Source organism: Numida meleagris, chromosome 2, assembly GCF_002078875.1.
Source record: "Numida meleagris isolate 19003 breed g44 Domestic line chromosome 2, NumMel1.0, whole genome shotgun sequence".
Taxonomy (NCBI): domain Eukaryota; kingdom Metazoa; phylum Chordata; class Aves; order Galliformes; family Numididae; genus Numida; species Numida meleagris.
Window position 1 is genome coordinate 47274965 of NC_034410.1, and position 22164 is coordinate 47297128.

Below are 22164 nucleotides of genomic sequence, written 5' to 3' on the forward strand. Positions count from 1 at the left end.
AAAAGGAGATAATTTTCTTTGCGGGTTCTCCCTCACTTTCTCATTTTCTCTCTTTACATACTTACGTGTGTGTGTGTGTGTGTGCCTGTACATACATTCAAAGATACATATCTTCAGGTTATATTGTATCATTTGTTTAGGTAATTCTTTTATGATTTAAAAAATGTGTTTGATTTTGAAGCAAATGGTATATTGGATGGAACTTTTTAAAAAAATCTTTCAGAAAAACGTATCATTTAGAAAAGATTTCAGATATTGAAATCCATTTCTTTTCTGTCTCTCTTTACTAAGTTACACAGGATTTTAGACAGAAATTTGTTCAGCTTATATAACCGTATGTTTCAGTAATTACTTTAGTGTGAAACCTTTGTTGAGCCCCACTGCGGTCTGTAGTGATAATAAGGAATTCACGGTTATCTTTTTTTCTGACAAATCTATGGAGTAGGTAGAGAGGGATAACTTTGACTTCAGCTCACAGGGGAGGCTACACTCTATATTGTAAACTCTGCATCAAGGGGGACAGTGTTGGGAGGTAATAAACCAAAAGGAACTATAAAGAAAGTAAGAATCTGGCTTTTTTGATGCTAAGCTTACTTCCACACATTTTTTCTCTGTGTAGACTTGTCCTACATTTCAGCATTTGGTGTAGCACACTGCAAGCCCCAGTTTGAAACCTGCAGCCCTGCAAACCAAGTGACGCCGAATTTTTGCCTGCAAAAGATGTGCTATTATTTTTCTCCATCATTGCTGAGGGAGTTTGCCTCCGCTGTGTTTATCTGGGGTGGAAGAGGAAACCTGCAGGCAGCTTGATGCATGGGCAGCAAGGGCCGGCATGATGTCATAGCGAGGGGGAACAGAGCCCGGCTGTGTCGCACACTCTGGGCAGGGAGCAGCCACCTTATCAATTAGGTAATGTCTGGGGAAGATTGGGGGGAATTTAGCTGCAGTGCCCTGGGCTGTGTTGCTGATGGGACCTTGCAGTTTCTCGGCAAGCGCCAAGATCATGCTGACATGACCAAGCAGGGGGAAAAGATGAGGAAAGGGTAGGAGGGAGAGATGACTTCCTTCCAAAAAAACCTCCATGGGGGCTTTGCAATCTGTGGGCTTCTCACTGAGATGTGGTGGAGACACTGCTTGGTGTGCTGCTTGATGGGGGTAGTGGGATGAAACATTGTGTTTGCCCCAGATACCCCAGGTCTGGCGGCAGATCTGCAAAGGGCTGAGTGCTGCTGAGGAGTTGACCTTGGGAAGCCCGTGGGGGCCCCGTGCAGGGAACTTTTCCCTCCCCTCTTCCTAACAGAGAAAGACCAGAAAATAAAGGACTGTGAGAGCAACAGCAAGGAAACACTGGTGACAACCTTTCCTTTCTAAAGGGAAGATTTGAAATCAAATGTATTCCTAAGGAACACATCAACATTCTATTCTCTATTCTACAACAACCTCAAGGCTGCCATAAATGAACTGCCTCTTTCACCCAGTATCGTGTCAGGAAGGTGTGTGAGCACCTGGTTTGCTCTACAAAATGGCATATGTCTCAGTGCTGCCTCACTATCAGAGAGCATGTCCTGTACGTGTTTGAAGCCAGGGCTGCTTCAAAATGCTCATGGCTGTTCATGGTAGGGATACTTCAAAATGGCTGCTGGTTTTAGTAGGGATGCTTTAAAATGGCGGATTTTTTTTTGTGGCCTAACCTCAGTACATGTGAGAGAGGAGCTGAGCTCAACGCTGCAGTGAGTGCTCCTAGGCCTTGTGATTAATCCTCTTTCCTCTAGCTCCCAACAGCAGTTATTGAGCCCCAGTAGTGTTCAGTGATGCTTTGCAAATGTAGGGAGAAGCTTGCTCTGACACAAGAGGCTAGGAAACAGCGACAGCCATGAGTTTTGCTCCCACCAGTGTGAGGAGGCTGCGACCTTCCTCTCGATGAGCACTGTCCCCATGACTGTGGGGCTCCACAGGGGCTGCTCCCGACAAAACTCAGCATAAATCAGGATTAGTGCACAGCATCTGGGGAGCTGCGCCAGCGGCGCGTCGACGCGAGAGGGAAATCAGGCCTCACTGAGCAGGCTCCCCAAGTGACATGTTTATTCCTGCCAAACTCCCATCCTTTATCCCCAGCACAGAGCTGCCCTGTAAGCCCCTCTAAGTCCCTGGTATGTTAAACTGATAGGGCAGCTCTGCTCTCGTCGTACTGGGAGGGAAGGTGGAGGGAAGAAGCCGGTGCTGCTTCCTTCAGCCTCAGTGGCCCAGGCTATCACCTTCTGCCCCACCATGGGACTGATCCTTGTTTGTGGCCAAGGTGCAGCCTGCAACCTGCTCATGGAGTGGGAGGGAGCAACAGGAAAATGCTGAACAGAGCAAAATCATTCCCCTTGTCCTCCCTCCTCCCTCCCTTTCCTGGCCGCAATTGATTTAGGAGCTTTTCTTAAGTAAAATATTTCATCACGAAAGAGCTTTTTTCCCAGAGCTGCTGAGAAATTGTCTCCCTCCATCTCTCTTATTTATGTATATATATATATGTATATAGGAGTATACAGCTTTCCTGGCCTGGATTGCCAGTACTTGAACTAATGGGTTGATTTTCTCTCCCTGCCTGGAAAACCGTAAGTAGCAGTAGAGCCTAAAGTGGCACAAAAAATGACCAAAACATTGTTTCTGAATGTTTAAAAATTTCTCTTGATGGATTACAAGGGATAAGAACCTTGACCTTTCCTCTAAGACTGGGAGGAGAGCTTAGGAGATGGCAAGTAGGTTTCCTAATGTGTTTAACATTAAAATTTCAATAAAAATCAAGTAAATCCACAGACTAAGGGATACTCTTAAAATCCATGGCATTATGGGGATAGGTTTTAGATTGCTTCTGATTCCACACTTATCTTTCTAGAGTTTGGACACAGGATGTAAGTGCTGTGATGTAAGACTTGCTCTTGTGTGCCAGCACATGAGCAGGGGCCTTGTGAAGCACCCAGATGTCTCACCACGATACTGGGGACATCCTCTTCTTCTGAGTGCTTCATAGGGTGAAGACTTCGATGCTCTATGTTCCACTGTGATATTTATAAGATGTTTTAAAAAATTCCTTAGAAAAACATGAATTCCATTTGTTTAGATCATACCTGTAAGTATATCCAGGTTTGCAAAGTGTGAAAATGTCCAAACTTTCTTCAGTGATTAGGGAAGTCTTGTCACATATAGAAAACTACCTTCTGGGACATTAGTGGAGGCATTCAGTATTTAAAATCATAATAACATGTGATTGGGACCCCACCCTGGACTAGACCCAGTAGAACTTAGTGGAAAAACAGGAATTTTCATTAGGAAAATTCCCCAGTTAGGATATTTGAGAAATGAGCATTTTTCTTTTTGCCCTTACAGGAAAATTAAGACAATTTAGACAGTGGAAAATTCTGCTTTCTCTTACCTTCAAACTGTTTTCTGACACTTGCCTATCAGACAAGAACAAAGATGAACAAAAAGTACTTTCCCCTATTTCTTGCTTCAGCTGTTCAAAGAAGCTGTTTAAACAGGAGATGTTAGTCTCTTTCTTAAAACTTTAGGTTAGTAATGCATATAATTACCTGCTTTTCTAGTTAAAAAAAAGAAAAAAAAACAGCAAAAACCTGAAGAAGAGTGAGTGTATCAAAAATGCTGTGGAATTAACATCTTCCAAAATACCAAGTAATTTCAGAACTTTTAGAAAAGGAATTGTTTAACTGAACAAAGAGCTTTTCCTGAAAGAATTCATTGTCACTTAAGCCAGACTTACAGTGAAAGCATGCCATTAAAAATTGCTTACCTGCAAGGTCTGTGCACAGAATGCAGAAATAATATGCACTACTTTTAAAATAATTCTAGTTTAAGACCAAATAACAGCACCTAATTTATTCAAATTATTCTGCCTTGTTGAGAGTTTTAAGGAAGATGGAATTTAAATTAACGGGTAGCATATAGAAACAACATCCAACCAGCAGCTGTACCAGGCAATGAACTATTAATATTTCTTTTCAGACTTAGGTATTGATTGATACCAAAAGGAAACTGGGCCTGAAACGGAGCATCCTTGAATAAGAAGTGGAGATTTTCTGGGGCTCAGAGCTCTCCTTTCACACCACAAAAAAACAGAGGCAGTGATAGGGCAGAGCCTGCAGCCACCTCCCTGCAAAACTCTGTTTGCTGGGGTGAACATGTGCAAGATTTGAGTGCACTTAGTAACTACATTGTGAATATTTATTTTAAATTAACTACTTTTATAAACTTTCCCGGCAGCAAATTCATTATTTTAACTAATTGAGGAGATCAAACATACCAGGACTATGATACAGTAATTCACTAATGAGAACTTGTGTTCAGAAAAGAGTCTGATCTTTCATGGTGAGGTATCAATTCTGCAGGATATCAGCTCCTACGAGACAAACCAAGAGGGACTACAGAGCAGCTCACATAGCCAGATGGTGACTGAGACCCTGGAGACCAGCAGGACCACAAACAGGCCTGTTAGAGGGCGGAAATAATATTTGGGTATGGCAATTCATGAAGTATCTCAGAAGAGATGGATGATGGTCTGAGAGACTGCCTAAAAAACATCCAGGAGTGGAAATATATGACCCTGGCATGGCTGCATGGGCAAGGTAAGGGAATGAGCCAAAGAAAAAACTGTAATGATTTTTTTCCCAAATAACTGCCCTCAGTCCTATTAAATTCACCATCAGTATTGACACTTAAATTCAAATTCTGGGTTCAAAACTTGAAATTAATGTAAATGCTGAATATTTTTTAAAGCTGTAGAAGAAATAAAATCATAAAGCAGAGAAATCAGAGGATTTGTACATAATCCAACTGATGGAACTAGAGTTTGTTGGGACTCACAATAAAATTGGTTCCATTTGATTCTTTGCTCTCTAAAGAATCCTGCCAGTAAACCAGAATCAGTAAGGTTTTCCCTTTGTTTGCCCTCCTGGATCCTGGGTTTCCTAATGAATGTATTCCATTTGCAAGGTTAAAAGTTGCCACTGCAAATTCTCATGTTTGTGCTTTCCTCAAAGACCACAGGAGCTGTGCCGACTTCAGGAACACTGCTCATGACAATAAAGCTGAGCCACAGAAGAGTTTCCAGAATCTGGATAACTATTCACTGCGCTCTTAGTTAAAGAACAGTTAAGATAGACATCTTAGAATAAATATTTCCTAATCTTATTGCACAATATTCAATCTGTAAACAGCTTGCACACATAAAGTAAGAGATACAGGAGCAGCTGATAACAATCCCTTCCTGCTCACAGTGAGGGAAGAGTTTGCACGAGCACAAAGAGCTTCCCAGCACTGCTTTCTTGATGTGATTCTTGATCAGGGAGCAGCCTGAGATTCTCCTCTGGCGGGGGACACGAACTGTGAGCCAGAAGATATTGAAATACAGTATCAAATCCCTGTCCCACCTGATGCAGGAGAAAGAGCATCTGCTCCAGATGTCTGGTTGCATCATTGCACATCACCTGTGAGAAAAATACCCACCCAAAGAGGAAGGGAGGGGACCTTCTTCCTCAGATCTGGCAAGGAATGAAGCAAGGCTGTAAGAAATGTGTGGTGACCAGCATTTACTGTGGCCTTTGCTCAGGAAGGCTTTTGGGAGATACACACTGAGATGAGAGGTGTTACCTACTGTGCACAGGGTGTCGGTGTGGTGGGGTCACTTGCCACTTTCAGGTGTTAGTGTAATGAGGGACAGCAATGTGTTGGAACTCTTTCTTGTGTGGGATACTTATGGCATGTGACATGAGTGTCTGGTGCGTATCTTTCTATGGTGGTATTACTATAGCTGAGCACCAATGGCCATAGCAATGTATGATTTCCCTTGGCCCTGACTTCGGTGCAAGCACCGTGCCTAAGGAGTTGAAAAGTGATGACTGAACTATGAAACGCTACTTGCCTGGTATTTTAGTGGATGGGGAGCTCTCATGCTTCTGTTTAATCAGTGTACTCTTGAGTACTTGGTTTTTGCTTGTCCTTCCATCAATCAGAACTAGGTTTTCTTCATTTAAAATACATTTTAGGCAATGTGGGCCTGCAACTGTGTCTGGCCACTTGTAATTTTTGTGCGGTTCATTGATTTAAGCAGAATAACTATTCATTTTCCAAAATTTTTTAACCTTTAGAAAGCTAAATTTCAGGAAAAGAAATGCGTCCTTTGTTTTCCTCCTCTTCCCGAAATTTCCACAAGTCCTTTGCCTTCCTGGCCATATCTGCCTTGAAATGCTTTTGCCTGTTGGTTTGTGTGTGTGCGTGCACACATGCCTGCTGCAAATTTTTGTGTGTGCATATTTATATCTTGGTGGCTGTGTTGCCAAGGAGCTCTGAAAGAAAGCAGAGCTGAGATAACTTCTAATCCACCTTTCTGTGATAATGTGGCGCAAGTGAAAAAAGCCAGGGGTCTCTCTTCACTCTAGCTATGCTCTAGGCTTGGTAGACTGGGGCCTTTAACAGGCACTTGGGACTTTGCTCTCTCTGTCTCAAGCTGTTGCGTGGCAGAAAACAAATACCAGGATGACTGGAAACTATAGGTCTTTGATGAGGAAGACTCAGAAATTGGATGAATGTTTTTGGTTGGATGCGGGCAGGCTGGAGCACCTCTCCTGTGAGGTTGAGGGAGTTAGGCTTGTTTAACTTGGAGAAGTCTCTAGGGAGACCTCCTTGTGGCCTTCCAGTACTTGAAGGGAGCTTACAAGCAAGAGGGGGACCGACTTTTTACACAGTCTGCTAGTGAGAGGACAAGGAGAAGTGGTTTTAAACTAAAAGAGGAGAGATTTAGGTTAGATGTTAGGCAGAAATTTTTTACTCAGAGGGTGGTATGAGGCACTGGAACAGGCTGCCTGGAGAAGCTATAGATGCCCCATCTCTGGAAGCATTCAAGGCCAGGTTGGATGGAATTCTGGGCATCCCGATACAGTGGTTGGCAACCCTGCCCCTGGCAAGGGGGTTGTAACCAGGTAATCTTTAAGGTCCTCACCAACCTAAGGCATTCTATGATTCTGTGATTCTATGGTGACCCTTTCTGCCTCTCAGAAACTTTCCTCTTATATCAAGATATCAGTCACACTGTTTAAGCATGGCTGCTTTTACCATAGTCTCCCAGAATAATTTGGTTTTGGAGTAGGCATATTCCAACAAGTGTTCTTCATCATGCAGTTCCTCACTTGGCTCCTTCTGCATTCTTTACATGTACATAATATAATATATCTGCTGGTAGTGGGGATTTGCAGAGCTATTTGCTGATGTTGCCCCTGTCTAGCAAATAGAAAGAGACAGTTTGACAGAGAATCTTTGGAGGATAATTAATTTTTCCGTTTGACAAGGATTCCAATTAAGTGTGTTACTCTTCTTCTTCTGGGTATTATGAATAATGGGCCAAATGTTCCCATGGTGTAACTGCATTAATGATTTCAATCAAGATGAAAACATATGCAGTATCTTTTGAAGTTTTGTCATATGTAGACTTTCCAGGATGTTCAGTGTTTTTTCTTCATCTGCATTCCTTATCCAGTGGAGTTGGCTTTGCTTTTTAGTATCATGGATGCATTAAATTTCAAAGGTTGACTCTATCCATCTGGAGCACTTGGCATCTAACTAGTGGCATTACTGACAGGCTGATACTATTCTGTAATTTGACTTCTCAAAATGTTTTTGAATGGATTGGTGCCAATACAAAGGCAAAGCATCTATTATTGGTCAGTTTGTCAGAAAAAAAAAACCAAAAACCAATAAGCAAGCACAGGCGATAGTTCTATTGCAAGAGCTGCTGTGAGGCTTAGACTGAAAGATCTCACCAAGCTATGAAAGAGATTACCTATATTACTGTTGTATGGTATTATGCTATATGAAACAAAGGATATTACTTTACTGAAAACGTGACTGTTTCAGATTGAATTGCATTATTTGTCATAACTATGGGTGACTTTAATTCTACCCCTTTTTAATTTTTTTAACATTAAAACTTGGCTTTGCAGCCTTTTCTTTCTACAGGTATGTCATACGAGTTGTAATTTCCTTCCAGTATAGCTTTTAAAGCATGTTGAGAATGGTGAAATGTGGTTGTGTACAATTGTACCAATTTCCCCACCTGTTCCTGACAGCAGCAGTGGGATCTATGAGCAGATGCACCCTCTGGCAGGGGAGGAAAGGCAGTATTTTTGAGTGCTGACTCTAGGCTCTACCAGGCCAGGGTGGTCTTTCTTTATCCCTCCTGTTTAATACCATTCCTCTTAGCTTCTGCCCTTACCGTCCCTACATCCACATCTGCTCCTGTCTTCCTTGCATCTCTTTTTCTATGTACTTTCCTCACTCATCTGAGCTTCATCTTTCCTTCTCCTTCTTCCCCTCTGCTTATTCAACCCTCTGCACCTTTGCCAGGCTGCTCTCATTCTTCTCTGCCAGAACATTAACAAGGAAAGTGGAGAGCGCAGCAAAGGCAGCTTCCCCGCTGTCAGCTCTGCTGTCTGGCTCCACAGAGGCCCCAGATAGGAGAAAAGACTACAGGAAGAATAATTGCAAAAAACATTTTGCTTGGCCCTTTAGCCCTGGGATGTTCTGTGGAGACAGCATAATCCGGTTGAAGGCAGGAGCTGAGAGAGGTTAGAGCAAGGGACCATCAGGGATCTTTGCAGACAAACTAATAAGTTCCAGCTGAGCATTTGTGAACACTAATTTATTTTTGCTTCAAAGTTGAGACTTCAAACTTGACCAGAAGCAGAAAGCACATCAAGGATGACAACGAGCTACTTCCTAAATGCTAAGCTCTCTTCCCAAGCACAGGAGATCCTGGAGCTCTACACATAGTCGAGAGATATCCCCTCACCCCCTTCTCTGTCAATGAAATTACTAAGTTTAGGGAAATCTTACCTGAGGTGTGTGCCCAGAAATGCCTCAGGGTGGCAAAAGTAGTCAAAAATGCCAGCAAAATGAGCATCCCACTAGTAAGGTACCTTATGCATGCCTTCCTCTGTTGCCTTTGGAAAAATGAGGATTACTATCCCCTTTGTATTAACTGTCTATGTGGTTGTAGCAATAGTCCTTTCTCCATCATACATATTACTCATGCTTTCCCCTTGTTTGTTTTTGCAGCGTGTTTGTAAGTCACCCTTTCATTTTCGGGCCTTCAGGCACAAAGTCAATAACACAAAGTCAGTAACACAACTGCTTCCCTGCTCCTTGACAAGACTTCAGTACTGCTCACTTGCAGGACACTGGGCTCCCTTTTTCCTGTGGCTGGCATGTAGCTCTTGGTATATGACCAGCTCCTGGTTGCTTGTTTTAGAGCCTCTCCTCTTCCATGCTCTCAGGCAAAGTGGCTCTGCCAGCAGTGTCTTGAGTCCTACCCTGATGCTCTTCTAGGCTGTGGTGCCCAAAGTTTTTTGCTCAGGCTGCATATTGCTCTGCCAACTTGATGTCTTCACAGAAAGTGGCAAACATTCTGTGGTAGATATGATCAGGTAATGGGAAAGGTTTGTGTTATCTGTCATATGAACTGGGTCTTTTGCTAACCACGGCCTTTTGAAGGGTCAGCAGACTTACCTATCTGGATGAGAATTTCCAAATTTTGTCCCTGAAAGAGATGGCCTTCTCCGGAGTTTCCATGAATAGCTAAAGTCATCATGGTCTTTCTACGGCTTTGTATCACATAAATGTCACACAAATATCCAAGTAGATGAAGCTGTGACACTGCAGGGTTAGATCTGGAACCACAGTTTTCCTGCAGCATCTTTCTTCAAATCTACTCATTTTGCTCATAAGTTATGGGACTCTAGACCACAACTTTCTGAATGGAAATCCCAAATACACAGATGCTGATTGTTTTTCTTTGTTATGAAGCCTTTTGTACTGAATTCGTGTCCAAGCCTGCTCTGTACAGGTTGGAGTAGATGAAGTTCATCAAGGAATTAAGTAGTTATCTCAAAGGTCTGTCTTAAGCAAGTCAAAATAAACACATATCCACATTGAATGTGCCATGCTGGATTTACTAGAGGAAGAGCAAATTCTGCAGAATGACATAGCTCAGCCATCTTCCTCCACGCTCATGTTTTGGTGATACAAAAAATTTAAGTAAAGAATAACTAAGTGAGGAATGATGGGAGGTGAAATGTTCAAAGCTTAAAAAAAGCTGTAACAGGGAGAGAGTGTTATTAGACTTTATTATAACTGTACTGTGAAGCAAAGCAAGTAAAATGCTTTCCTCAAGCATACAAGCTTTAATGTGAAGAGATTTTGCCTTTGGCAGAGTGATGCTCATGTTCAGTAGTGAGGCAAAGCTCTCATGTTTGGGAATGAAAAATTAGCATGTGTCTATATAATAAGCTTTTGCTGTAGCTGAGTAAGAGTATCATGAAGTAGCAAATGGAGCATTCCATACTTTAGACTGGAATGGAACAGTGTAGTACTTATTAAAAAGGCTGGACACTGAGTCTACTTAGGAAAAAAAGAAAAAGAAAAGGCTCTCATTGGAGTTTGTTTGACATCTGCCTGGTAGCTGGATCCATTCCTGCTTTAACAGCCCACACAGAGTGATGCTCTGCAAACACAGCATTGTCACCTGAACAATTCACTCAACAGCTCACTGTGCTGTCAATCAGAACAGACTCATTTCTTCTAAAAAAAAAATTTTATACCCCCTTATTTTTTTCTTTTTGTCTCCAAGCCTTTGTTGATGTTGACAGCTCATCCTTTGGCCATCATTCATCCTGGCTACTGCAAACTTTGGAGAAAATAAAAACCCTGCTCCCCTAATCAGATTACAGGGCCTGCAAATTGAATTCAGCTCCTCTCAGTGTCCCCTCAGCTGGCTGTCATTAGGAGCAAAGGCTGGCCCTTGGCAGAGGTCCAAACACCAGCTAACTGAATTTGAGATGCTAGAGTCTTGACAGGCCAACGAAGGTAATTGAAGAGCCGTGGGGATCTTGTAAAATTGCAGGCATTGGGGATTACACTTGGGGGGATCTTTGGGACTCATCTGTAGAAGGGACAGTGCACTGGAAAGCTGTTTTGTGCTCTTGTCTCCTTCCACTGTTAAGACTGGCACAGAAAAATAGAGGAAAAATACTGAAATGCAAAAATGAAATTTTCAGTACACTGACTTCTCTGCCTCTGTCTTGACTGAAAGCCCAAATCTGAATGTTATCCAGTGGTTGTAGTTTAGAAGTGTCTAGAGGCCTCAGGGATAATATAAACACGCTGAATTAGTAAATCTATGTTTGAATAATGCCCGTTCTTAAAATATTAAGAACTGAAAACAAGCCTAAAACAAGGCTACAAACTCATGTTTGGATTTATTTTCTGAAGTATCTTATCCTGGAGTCCTTGTAACTCTTCCATCTATATGACTTAATGTTTTAGTTCCAGTTTTGCTCTGTCTAGGACCAACTATCTTCCAGTGAAACTGTGTTGTTTTGGTGGCTGATGTCTCCTACCATCATGATTTACTAAATACACCAAGGCAGAGGGGAATTCTTTTTTGCCTCTCTTCCAGCACTTATAAATACCTAGATTGGTAAAAATGTTTTGGTTTTATCCAAACACGAAGAGGTTCTTAGAAAAATATTAATGTTCTGGTCTGTTGTTACTTGTGGATTTGGGGTGCTTTCACAAATTGCCCTTCCAGAAGACAGATACGTCAACTCCTGAAGACAGGCCCATGAAATACACATGTTGAAACTGAGCTTGAACTGAGGAAATCATGCAGAAGATTGGATTTGTTATAACAGATGAATCATTGTAAAGGACCTTCTGAGACACCTGATTCAAGCTCTGAGAAAAATGGGCTGGTTTCACAAGGGTAAAGCTGGACCTAAATGGGCTTCTGCACCTCTTCCACATAGCTGCACCATGCAGAACATGGTAGAGAAGAATCCTGTTATAAAAAGCTCTCACAGCTCTTTTTTAAAAAGACTTAAATTTCTGCTGATATGTATCGGCAAGCATGCCCTTGGCATAACAAAGTACATTGAAGTGTGGAAGCAGATGCCCAGCAGGCTGATCTGGTTGCAAGTACCTTTGATCTATTTGGTATCGCTTCGGTTATTGATACATTAATTGCATCCTTCGTTAAATCATAATTGGTTTTAAAAGTACTATTTCTCCCCCTACTCCATCCCCAGAGAAAAAGCTGTTTTACAAAAGAAAACTGTTTCTAGGATTCTGGGGCTGACACACTCTTGGGACACTTCATCTGTTTTTCAGCCTGAACCCAGCTCTATGCCAGCTACACGGTTTCAGCTGAACTACTGGTGCATATTTACTCTCTCACCATTTAGCATCGTTATCAGCTGCTTCAGCCTCTCATCCATCATTCAAAGTACAGTTTAGGAAACCAGAATAACACAACATACATTATATGCAGTCCTCTGCTACTGTAAAATTGTATAGCCCTGGAGAGGGCAAAGGAACTATGCTGACTTCCTATATTTTTCTCTAAAATCTTACACCGTTCAAGTAGCAGCAGCAGTATTATAAGTAGGATCAAAAGTGTAACCTTTTTCTGAAGTTCTTGACCAAGGTCCAATCCTCAGTTCCCATTATTTTGTCAGATAATATCCCCTTTCAGTACTAAATGTTTGCTTTGGACTGATTTAATATGATAATAGGGCTTTAAAACCTTTAGCTCTCCTGAATATCTGTGTAGAGGACAGTGTGAGGCCACATGATATTCCCAGTGTGCCCTTGCTCAGTTCTTCCTGCAATTTGTAAAAATGCAATAGTGTTCTTCTTCCCTGTAGCTGAATATCTAGGTACTGAACGGGCTCTATGCAATTGCGGTTTTGAAGATGATGTAATGTATTAACACCTATGGGTTGATCTAAGGGTTGCACAGTAGCCGTGGTTCTGGTGCTTCCCAGCTCGTGAATGCTTAACTGCACGATCTTTCTTGTATGCTTTTTTGTGGTTTTGTTTTTGTTTTTGGTTTTTTTTGTTGTTGTTGTTTTTTTTGTTTTGTTTTTTTTTTGTCTTTTTCCTTTAGGACATGAGGTAACCCGTCATAGAGAGGGGCTGAAGGGAGGAAAGAAACATATTGGTTGTCAGAGTAGTTAGCCATGTAGAAACTACTGAAACTGAAGAGTTTGCTTCCTTTGCATAGGTGCAAATCCATCTTTCTGGAACATCATCTACAGTAGGACCTCTGAATATTCTAGGTAAAATTAGAGGTTTCTGATTAGATTTTTATTTTATTTAAAATTCTAATTTTTTTCTCTTACCTCCCTCAGAGAGAAAATAATTAAAAATATGAAGTGCAGACATTTTTATTGGGGTGGTGCAGAAGGCTGTGGCTCTTTTCCAGAGGTTTTACTCTGGGAGCAACAGCTCTGACATTGTATATACGGAAGCCCTATCACCTTCATCAGTAGAAGAAAAAAACAAGGAATATTTCAAACACCTTATAATGACCTGTCAGATCATAAACATTAAGTCCTTAAAGCATAAATGTTTGCCTCTATGAATCACTGCGTTATGTGGAAGATGAATTCTGCATCTTCGGTGTAGATGCAGAAGAATTGAGATGGTCCCAGAAAACACATTGATCTCTCTTTGTTCTGATGGGTCTGAAATCACTTCAAGGTGACCACAAAGGTCTCAAAGTAAGGTCAGGCAATCCTTTCTGGTGAAGGACAGAAATGTCCTTAAATATACTAGACCTGTAAGCTTAAGACAGAGTTGCACTGAATGCTTTCAATAGTCAAATAACAGGACTGTCTCCCAGATAGCAACAGGCAATATCTCAAATCTTATCCCTGTACTTGAATGTGCTATATTTACAAAAAGCAATAAAATATGTTTTTACAAACCTCTCATGTTCACTTGTACGAAAGACTTCTGACAAACCTAACATGGTTACAGTACCCTTTTGTGCTAGCAAGGCTGTGTGACTTCAAACTATCAAACTGTCTGTCTTTATGTTTCCCATGACTCTTCCTTCTGCAGACTACACTCCAACCGGATGAGCATTGTTTTTCTTCTATTGTGCTATATAGTTTGTGTTTCCTTAAAAGCCATCTTTCAGTCACTATTGAGGGTGCTTTTTTTTTTTTTTTCTTAACATAATAGGCTGCTATATTCCAGTAAGATTAGTATTTGGGAAATTTTGTGCTTAGAGTAGAGAGTAAAATAACTTTTTTTTTTCCTTAAACCTTGCTGTTATTCTGTTTTAACCCTTCTTAGCCACCTACATTTAGGACCACAGTGAGCAACAACCCTTAGCATGATATGAAGCTCTCTACCCATCTGCTCTACAAACACAAAATTTAAGCTGTAGTGGAAATGCTCAGTCACAGCCTGAACCAGTGCTTTAGCACCTGGTGGGAAGGCAGGGCCAACCCAGGGGAGCTCAGGTGCATGCAATGTGCCAGAGTGACCGGAAGGGGTGGAGCCAGGATACGCCTCTTCCCAGACCCCATTTAAGGGTTGGCAGTGGAGGTGAAAGCATCTCACTGAAGATCCCTGCCTACCTGAGGCCTTCCAAAGGTGGTAGGTTTTTTTTTTTTCCTTCCTTCCTCTTCTCCCTCCCTCCCTCCCTTCATTGCTATGTCTATGGCTGCTGTATTTGGGCTTGTCTTCATTTGCTGCAGCCAAAGACTGCATCTTGCTATTATCTCTGTACTTTCCATTGCGTTACAGTGTTACTAAAGCTTTCTGAAATGAAACTATTGGCCAGTAATGGGCGGACTTGAAGGGATGCTTAGAGGGGATAAATCTGTAGAATCATAGAATATCCTAAGTTGGAAGGGACCGAAAATGATCACTGAATTGCAGAATTGTAGGGGTTGGAAGGGACCTCTAAAGAACATTGAGTCCAAGCCCCCTACAGTAGGTTACAGAGGTAGGTGTCTAGGTAGGTCTTGAATATCTCCAGAGAAAGAAACTCCACAACCTCTCTGGGCTGCCCATTCCAGTGTACTGTCATCCTTGCTGTGAAGAAGTTCCTTCACATATTGGTATGGAACTTCCTATGCTTAAGTTTATGGCTGTTTCCCCTTGTCCTTTCTCCACAGACTGCTGAAAAGAGGTTGGCTGTGTCTCTTTGACTCTCGTACTTAAGGTATCTTATAAACATTAATGAGATCATCTCTGAGTCTTATTTTCTCAAGGCTGAACAGACCCAGTTTGCTCAGCCTTTCCTCAAAGGGGAAATGCCGTGGCCCTCTGCTGTGCTCTCTCCAGGAGATACCTGTCTTTTTTTGTACTGGGTAGCCCAGAACTAGATACAGTATGCCAGGTGAGGCCTGACCAGGGCAGAGTAGAGGGGGAGGATCACCTCCCTTGACCTGCTGGCTACTCTCCTTTTAATGCACCCCAGGATCCCATTGGCTTTCTTGGCCAATGGTCCTCAAGTCCAACTCCTGGCTCCACACAGGATGACCCAAAATTCAAACCCTATGTCTGAGAGTGCTGTCCTTGAACTCTGGCAGGCTTGGGGCTGTGACCACTGCCCTGGGAAGCCTATATTGATTTTGGCAAAATGTAAAAATAGATTTCAGCAGAACATGTTGTATTAGTCTTTTTCTATGCCAGTTAAATGCAGAACTCCGTAACTATCGGGAGACTGCATTTCAACCACTCAGCCAGCTCCTCTGGTTACTAAATCTATGACAAACCTGCATGACAAAATTCAGACATGAGCAGATTGTGGAACTCTTTCTCTTCTCCCCCACTTGGAAAGCAGTTGGGAAAACAGTATGCAGCTTTCAAATGTTCACATAGTGCTCTTTTTCACTTTTATTTATATTTAATATATAATGAGCACATATTAATGTTTCTTGTAGTATTAATCTGTTACAGATAATTAATGTTTGAATCATAGAGTATTCTGAATTGGGATAGACCCCAGGGACCATCCAGTCAAACTGCTGGCTCAGTGCAGAAGCACCCAAGATTCCAGCCCTGTGTCTGAGAGCATTGTCCAAAAGCTTCTTGTATTTTGGCAGCTTTGGCAGTGACCACTGCCCTGGGGAGCCTGTTCCATGCCCACGGCCCTCTGGTGAAGAACCTGTTCCTAATCCCCAGCCTGACCCTCCCCTGATGAAGCTCCGTGCCATTCCCTGGGGTCCTGTCTCTTTTCACCAAGGAGAAGGGATCAGTGTATGTAGGATGTAAATGAACTCTGGGCGGGTTTTGGCTTGGGTGCATTGTGATACCCTGAAGGTGTTCTGCCGAGCATACTGCAAGTATAGTACTAGACTGCCCACTGTTCATCCTGACAACACATTGATGTCTACTAATTGGTGCATATATATTTTTTTCCTTTTGATTGGTTATGATGTCTCCAGCTCAGGTGAGGTGAATGCAGTGGGGCTGGAGAATTCTGTGCTTCTGACTACTCGAGAAGCTGCTGATTGTCCTTATGTTCTCCTTCTCCAAAAGTCTTATTGTGTAACTAATTTGTTATGAATCTCTTTAGGATAACCTTTCACAAAGGTAGGAAAGCATAATCTCTTTCTTCAAGGGTTGTTTTTATTTTTCAGTCCTCCTTCAGGCTTGTATCTTCTGTCTGTACCAGTGCATTTTTCATCATCTAAAACTTAGGGGATACCTTGTCTTGTTATACTGAATTTCTAATAGGCAGCCTCTCTAAAGTAGCCTTGTGTGTCTGCTGTACAGCTGAGAGGGAGGCCTCGTTTTGTGTAATGGTTTAATTATAATGTCAATGTGGATTCATTAGCATGACAGCTGTCACCGTAAATGGCGACTGGGGAGGCTTTTGGACCCCATGGGGTCAGGGTAATTGATGTAGTGAACAGAATACTGTATTCTCTGAACAATGGGGTAGGTCCCCATTCTGACCTGGGAAGGGCAATCAGTGTAAGCAGGGAATCGATAGCAGCTGAATTTTCATCCATGATCAGATTGATTCAACGATGTTAACCTCCCGTGCAGATTATGTTCTGCTGGAGCCTGGACAGGTCTCTCACACCCTGAAGGTGACCAGGCAAATCCTGATGCTCTAATTTTTGATATAAACCTTGAGCAAACACAGGAGCAGCTGCAGTTCTGCTCCACTACTGTTTGGACGAAAAGGGGATCTGCCCAAACATCTGGAGGCAGTTCTTTAAATTTGTTTTGCTATTGCTTCCATAGCTCTTACTCTTCTTGACATCTACTGCACAGCTTGTCTTCTCTTGCCAAGCTTTCCTCTGGAAAATGAGCTAATAACATAGTATTGCTTGATTTCTTTAGCCCCATGGGAGTAGCACAGTATTTAAGCTGCCATTATAGGAGTCCTGTTAAATGTTTGCGATCTGTGTTATCTACTATGGGCTTGTTCTTCAGCAAGGCCATCACAGCTCTACTGTTGATGCTTCTCCAATTGCAGTGTCTCAGGCTGATGATTGCTTCTTATAAAATATACTCATTTGATTTGTTCTTGTCTATTCAGTGTGCTCATCTTTTCAGCCTATGCAAAATTCATAATCAGAGACATATTTTTGGAAACTACCTAGATTAAGAAAAACAAGGTGTTACTATAGAATAAGTAGGTGTTGAGTCTGTAAAACATGGAAGGTAATTTGAATACTAGATTAACTCTGCTCTGGTAATGGAAAGTTATTTTGGGGGGTCGGGAAAAATAATTTGAAATTATTTCACATTTAAAGGGTGCAGTGATATAACTGATCTGCTGTAACTTTTCTTTCTTCTGTGATAGGATAAGAAGTATTCTCTACCTTACCATCTGTCTCTGAGAACAGGTAGAATTGTATGCATGAGAGGTGTACAGAGATTTCCCATCTCTTTTATGGGATGTATGGGTTTATACATATTTTTAAAGGAAATTATTGTTTTAAATTCTGTTGAGAAATAACAGTAAAAGTTAGGAGAACCATGGCAAGACTCAAACAGCTTACCCTTCTACTTTGCCATCCATCAACCACGGCTCCTGTTGTAATAGGGAGGCTGTGTTTGTTCAGAGGAAAAGCACATTGGGTATATGCAACCCACCTCTGCTGCTGTATGCCAACCCTGCCTGCAGTCACAGCTGGGTTTTGTTCTACCAAGGCCCACCCTTCCACTACTAACCAGGAGCCTGATGCTGCCCAGCCTTACCATTGCTGCTCTGAGCACTGCTCCTTGCCTTCTTACATGCTCTGGAGCCCAGGAAACTCAGGTGTGCTGAAAGGTAACTCTGACCACTTGTCTGGAAATATTGCACACTGCTGCTGAACCCTTTGGAGGAAGAGAGGAAGCCTAAATAGTTGGGGATACAAGCAAACAACTAATACAAGTACGGGGGAGGGATAGTGGAGGGAAAAATGCTGAGACCAGCGAAGCAAAGTGACACAGGACTCAGTGGGGAGCATCTGCTAGCATTTCATGAACTCCAAAGTGCATAACATAAAGGGAAGGGAAGTACCTATGCTAGGGTCTGATAAATGACAACTGTCAGTGATTCCTCTCTTCCACTCAGGATTACTGCAAGCACCAACTAGACAAAGGCTGGTGGCAGACCATTGCTCAGCTCCCCACATAGAACAGAGGCCAAGAGCCCTGTCCCAGGGGTGCAAAATGGAGCGGAGGAAGGAGAGATTTGCTATACTGGCATCTGTAGAGCCCTTTCAGCAACTTCCAAACACACCCGAAGGCAGGAATTGCATGAGGAATCAGTATATTTAAAAGTAACATTTTCCTGTGTTAACAGTAAGTGACAAGAAACTTATAACAGCCTCAAACATCTTAACTTTGAACCTTTGGAATTTTCAAGCTAGCTCTATTTCTTAGCCTGAAGGAGCTCAAGCATCACTGGATATTAAGATACACAGTACACATCTCTTTGCTTCTTTGGTGGCACTGGGTGTCAAGATCTCTCTTCTGCAGGTACAAAGACAGAGTTTTGATTAGGGGACTTCCTCATTTGGTGAAATGAGGATAGTGGAGTTCTTCCTCCCTGTATCCCATCCGACAAAGTTGGGATTGCCAAATGTAACAGTTTGCGTTTCTGCCTGTTGAACTGTTCCTGCCAAGCCTGTAGATGTAAGTACAGCTGCTTCTAACACAAGAAATGCTGCCTGGGTATGTAGAAATATTCCCTTCCCAGAGCTGGGATTGTTTGCTTGACAAAAGTCACCAAGAAGGGCCAAGAATCTCCAAAGCCTGTCTTACCCATGGGGTGCTTAACTCTTCAGAAGACTGCTGAGAAAATGAACTGAGATAATAACGTACCGCAGTGGAAGTACTGTGTCTAGAACGACAGTCTCAGTATGGTCTGTCTCTGGCTGATTGCCCTGGCTCAGTGATACAGGGAGTCCACTTTGTTTCTGTCAATGTTGTCTGTGCTTCTTGTGCTGACTTTCGGGGCAAATATGGAGTGTGTAGCTGCCTTTGTTAGCTGAAAGCTTGTTACTGGATTATAAAATGTCTCTTGTGAACAAGAAGATAAATATTTCCAGAAGAAAGCACTAATATTTGAGAGGGGATGAATTAAAACATAAGCAACAGCAAATAAGACCACACTCTAATTGGGGCTGGGGAGAACCCACTCCTGAACCAAAATCAACAAACCCCTTCTCCAAAAACTGGGAAGAAGTGTCACTACAGTATTGTTTCATTGCAGAGTAAGGGGAACCACTTAGACCCCTAAGCCTGCACAGGGGATGTATATATGCAGGTTTAATCTAGCAGTCAGGGGACATTGATCTGTTATGACTTCCATGGTGAAGCCAGGCTTGTATAAAGTCATCAAAAGGGCATTCTCTGTGCCTTTTCCACCTGAGGTGAAAACTCATGTTTAAGATGGATACCATGGATGTAACCCTGCACGTAATTAAAATGTAAAAGAATATGATTAATACTGATAATGGATAGAGAAAGGAGAAAGTAGGGAGAGGGCACACTTGCTGCCTCTTGAGGAGGCTTGTGTATGCACACGCACATGGTGTTGCCTCTCTTGGTTGCATAAGTGCTTTTAAAATAATGAAATTACTTCCATCAGAAAGAGGAGAGAGATGCTTGCAAGATATGGGTTTTGGGGAGGAGGGAGGGGGAGTAGGAAGGTTTGCTTTTGTGATTTTAAAAATATCTATGCCTGTATTTATACCAGCCAGGGAAGTTGTGTTGCCAAGTCTTTTAATGCTTGCAGAGGAAGTACACCACAAAGCAAGAAAAATATCTGTGGAAGCACTTTTAGAATGAGCTACAGAGGGGGGAAAAAAAAACAAAACCATAAGAATACAAATGCTTCATATTGTGTGGTCTGTAGGGGACTGCTTTGAGGGAAGGGAGAAGAAAGTCTGTATAGAATAAGAACGTGCGTACATATGCCGCCTGGTAATCTGACCTGATTGTTGTGACCAAAAGCAAGGGACTTTTAAACTTTTTCCTTCTGAGAAGAAGGAAGGAAATCTGCTGCAGTAACCCTCTTCCTATGTCTGTGTTCTGAGTACTGTCAGGATTAAAGGGAGCACTGTAGCAGGAGGAGATATTTCCCTTGGTAGAAGGGGGAGGAAGGGAGACCCCTCTGTGAATAATCTCTAATTCAGCTAGACTTTGAGCAAGGTACTGAAAAGCCTGGAGACAGGTGCAGAGGGGTTGGTGACAGATAGTTCTGACTAGAGCTCTCATAAACCGGTGGTAGGAGCAGCTCTGACTTGGGCTGGGGCAGTTCACAAGTTAAGTGCTTGCCTGGTAGCAAGAGTCAGAAGAAGAGAAAGCAGTGGTGCACTTAACGATAGTGCAGCTACCTCCAACTTCCAAGTACCAGCCTGGAAATGGAGGCAGTGTGTCTGAGTAGAGACTTGTGGGCTCTGTGTGACTGGGACTGTGCTGTACCAGGCAGGAGTGATGGGGGGGAAAGTGCTTCCAACAGCCCTCGTGCCTTTTCCAATCCCCACTAAGCCTGTTTTGATTCATAACCATTCTGCTGGGTTTGGTACTGTTCCAGTGAATGGTCTGGCTGTGGACGAGCAGTTCTTTATCTTGGGGAATCCTGACAGCAGATGCATGTTTTTGAGATCAGAGACCATCTAACAAGTCAAGAACTGCTCAAGTGAGACTTCTGTGCTAGATGATTCTAGCTTATCTAAAACATTTTTTTTCTCCACAGTGAAATAAATTCCATCTCTAGTAACTAGATGTGAGCACACTTTATTTTGTACCCTACTGATAAACTGTAGTGAAACATTTTAATTTCTTTAATGACACATGCTTGCATATAAATTTGCACTGCAGTAAGCAAATACCTGAGCCCAACCTCAGCTTACAACTATTCTTGGACCAGCACCTCTCCTCTCACCCTCCACCCAGCTAACCATCCAAAATAGTGCCTACTGCATGTGACAGCTAAAGAAGCTGTGCTGTAGCTGCAGCAGTGGCAGCCTGCATTTGGCACTTGCTATCCAGGGTTCTGCCGTACCACGGAGCCCTTGTAGAGGTTGACATGAGCAACTTCAAAGGCTGAAAGCATTCCTAGCAAGCCAGCCCTGTGGACCAGCCACCTTAGTGCTGTTGCTTTGGTGTTTGAATGCTGGGCTCAATGTACAGTTGGTATTTACTTGGTGATCTGTTTTATTCTGACAAGCTGTGGATTTAATGTAGTAAGTGACCTTTTTCCTACACAACATATCTATGAACATGTTTCTGTTGGTAAGATGGACAGTGTGATTATGTGTAATGCACAAGCAGATTCTTTCTGATCAGGCTTCTTCCACCACTGACCTTTATATAAAGGACTCTTGCACCAGCAAAATCTGTTAAAAATAAAGCGAAGACCTTCTCCTAAAGGCCTTCGTTCTTCCTTAAGAGTCCTGTTTTCATTTCCCTCTTTCCCCTGTGACTGCTCAACAATCTCCCTGAAATCCTGGGGACTGTCAAGAGAAATGATGACATGCCTTCTCTTGCAAGTAGACCAGAAGTCTGCAGTGGCAGAGTCAGAGCTGATTGCCTATCTTATCTCAAGTCGCTAGTCTCTAATTCAGGCTTTTACAAACAACTACCAGTCCTGTGTCTTTCTGGAGCTACAGGTTGGTGTTTAATGTACTACTTTCCTAGGGCTTTGCCTATCAAGTTGGAGAAAAAAGCCTTTTGGCTTTTTGATCCCCGTTGGGAAGGGACTCAAATCAAAAATTCAAGGACCAGAGAGCCCTGTAGGGGAAAAGGTGAAGGACAAGGGGATATTGCCCATCACTCAGGACTGCTTTTTCTTGAAACCAT

At 42.5% G+C, this 22164-nt stretch overlaps 2 long non-coding RNA genes across 4 annotated transcripts in view; both read left to right on the forward strand.

Annotated features, from left to right (window-relative positions):
- On the forward strand, positions 383-5300 carry LOC110394785. The gene is made up of 3 exons (XR_002435882.1): positions 383-909; positions 4389-4625; positions 5040-5300. It is a non-coding gene; the product is annotated as an uncharacterized LOC110394785 (long non-coding RNA).
- The window catches only part of LOC110394229, a 34884-nt gene continuing 27185 nt past the window's right edge, over positions 14466-22164 (forward strand). For 2 of the 3 annotated variants that reach the window (XR_002435465.1, XR_002435466.1), the window contains exons 1-2: positions 14468-14496; positions 15021-15067. This is a non-coding gene — a long non-coding RNA (uncharacterized LOC110394229). Of the gene's footprint in view, positions 14497-15020; positions 15068-22164 lie in introns of all 3 variants that reach the window. The other variant, XR_002435467.1, reaches the window with a different exon arrangement.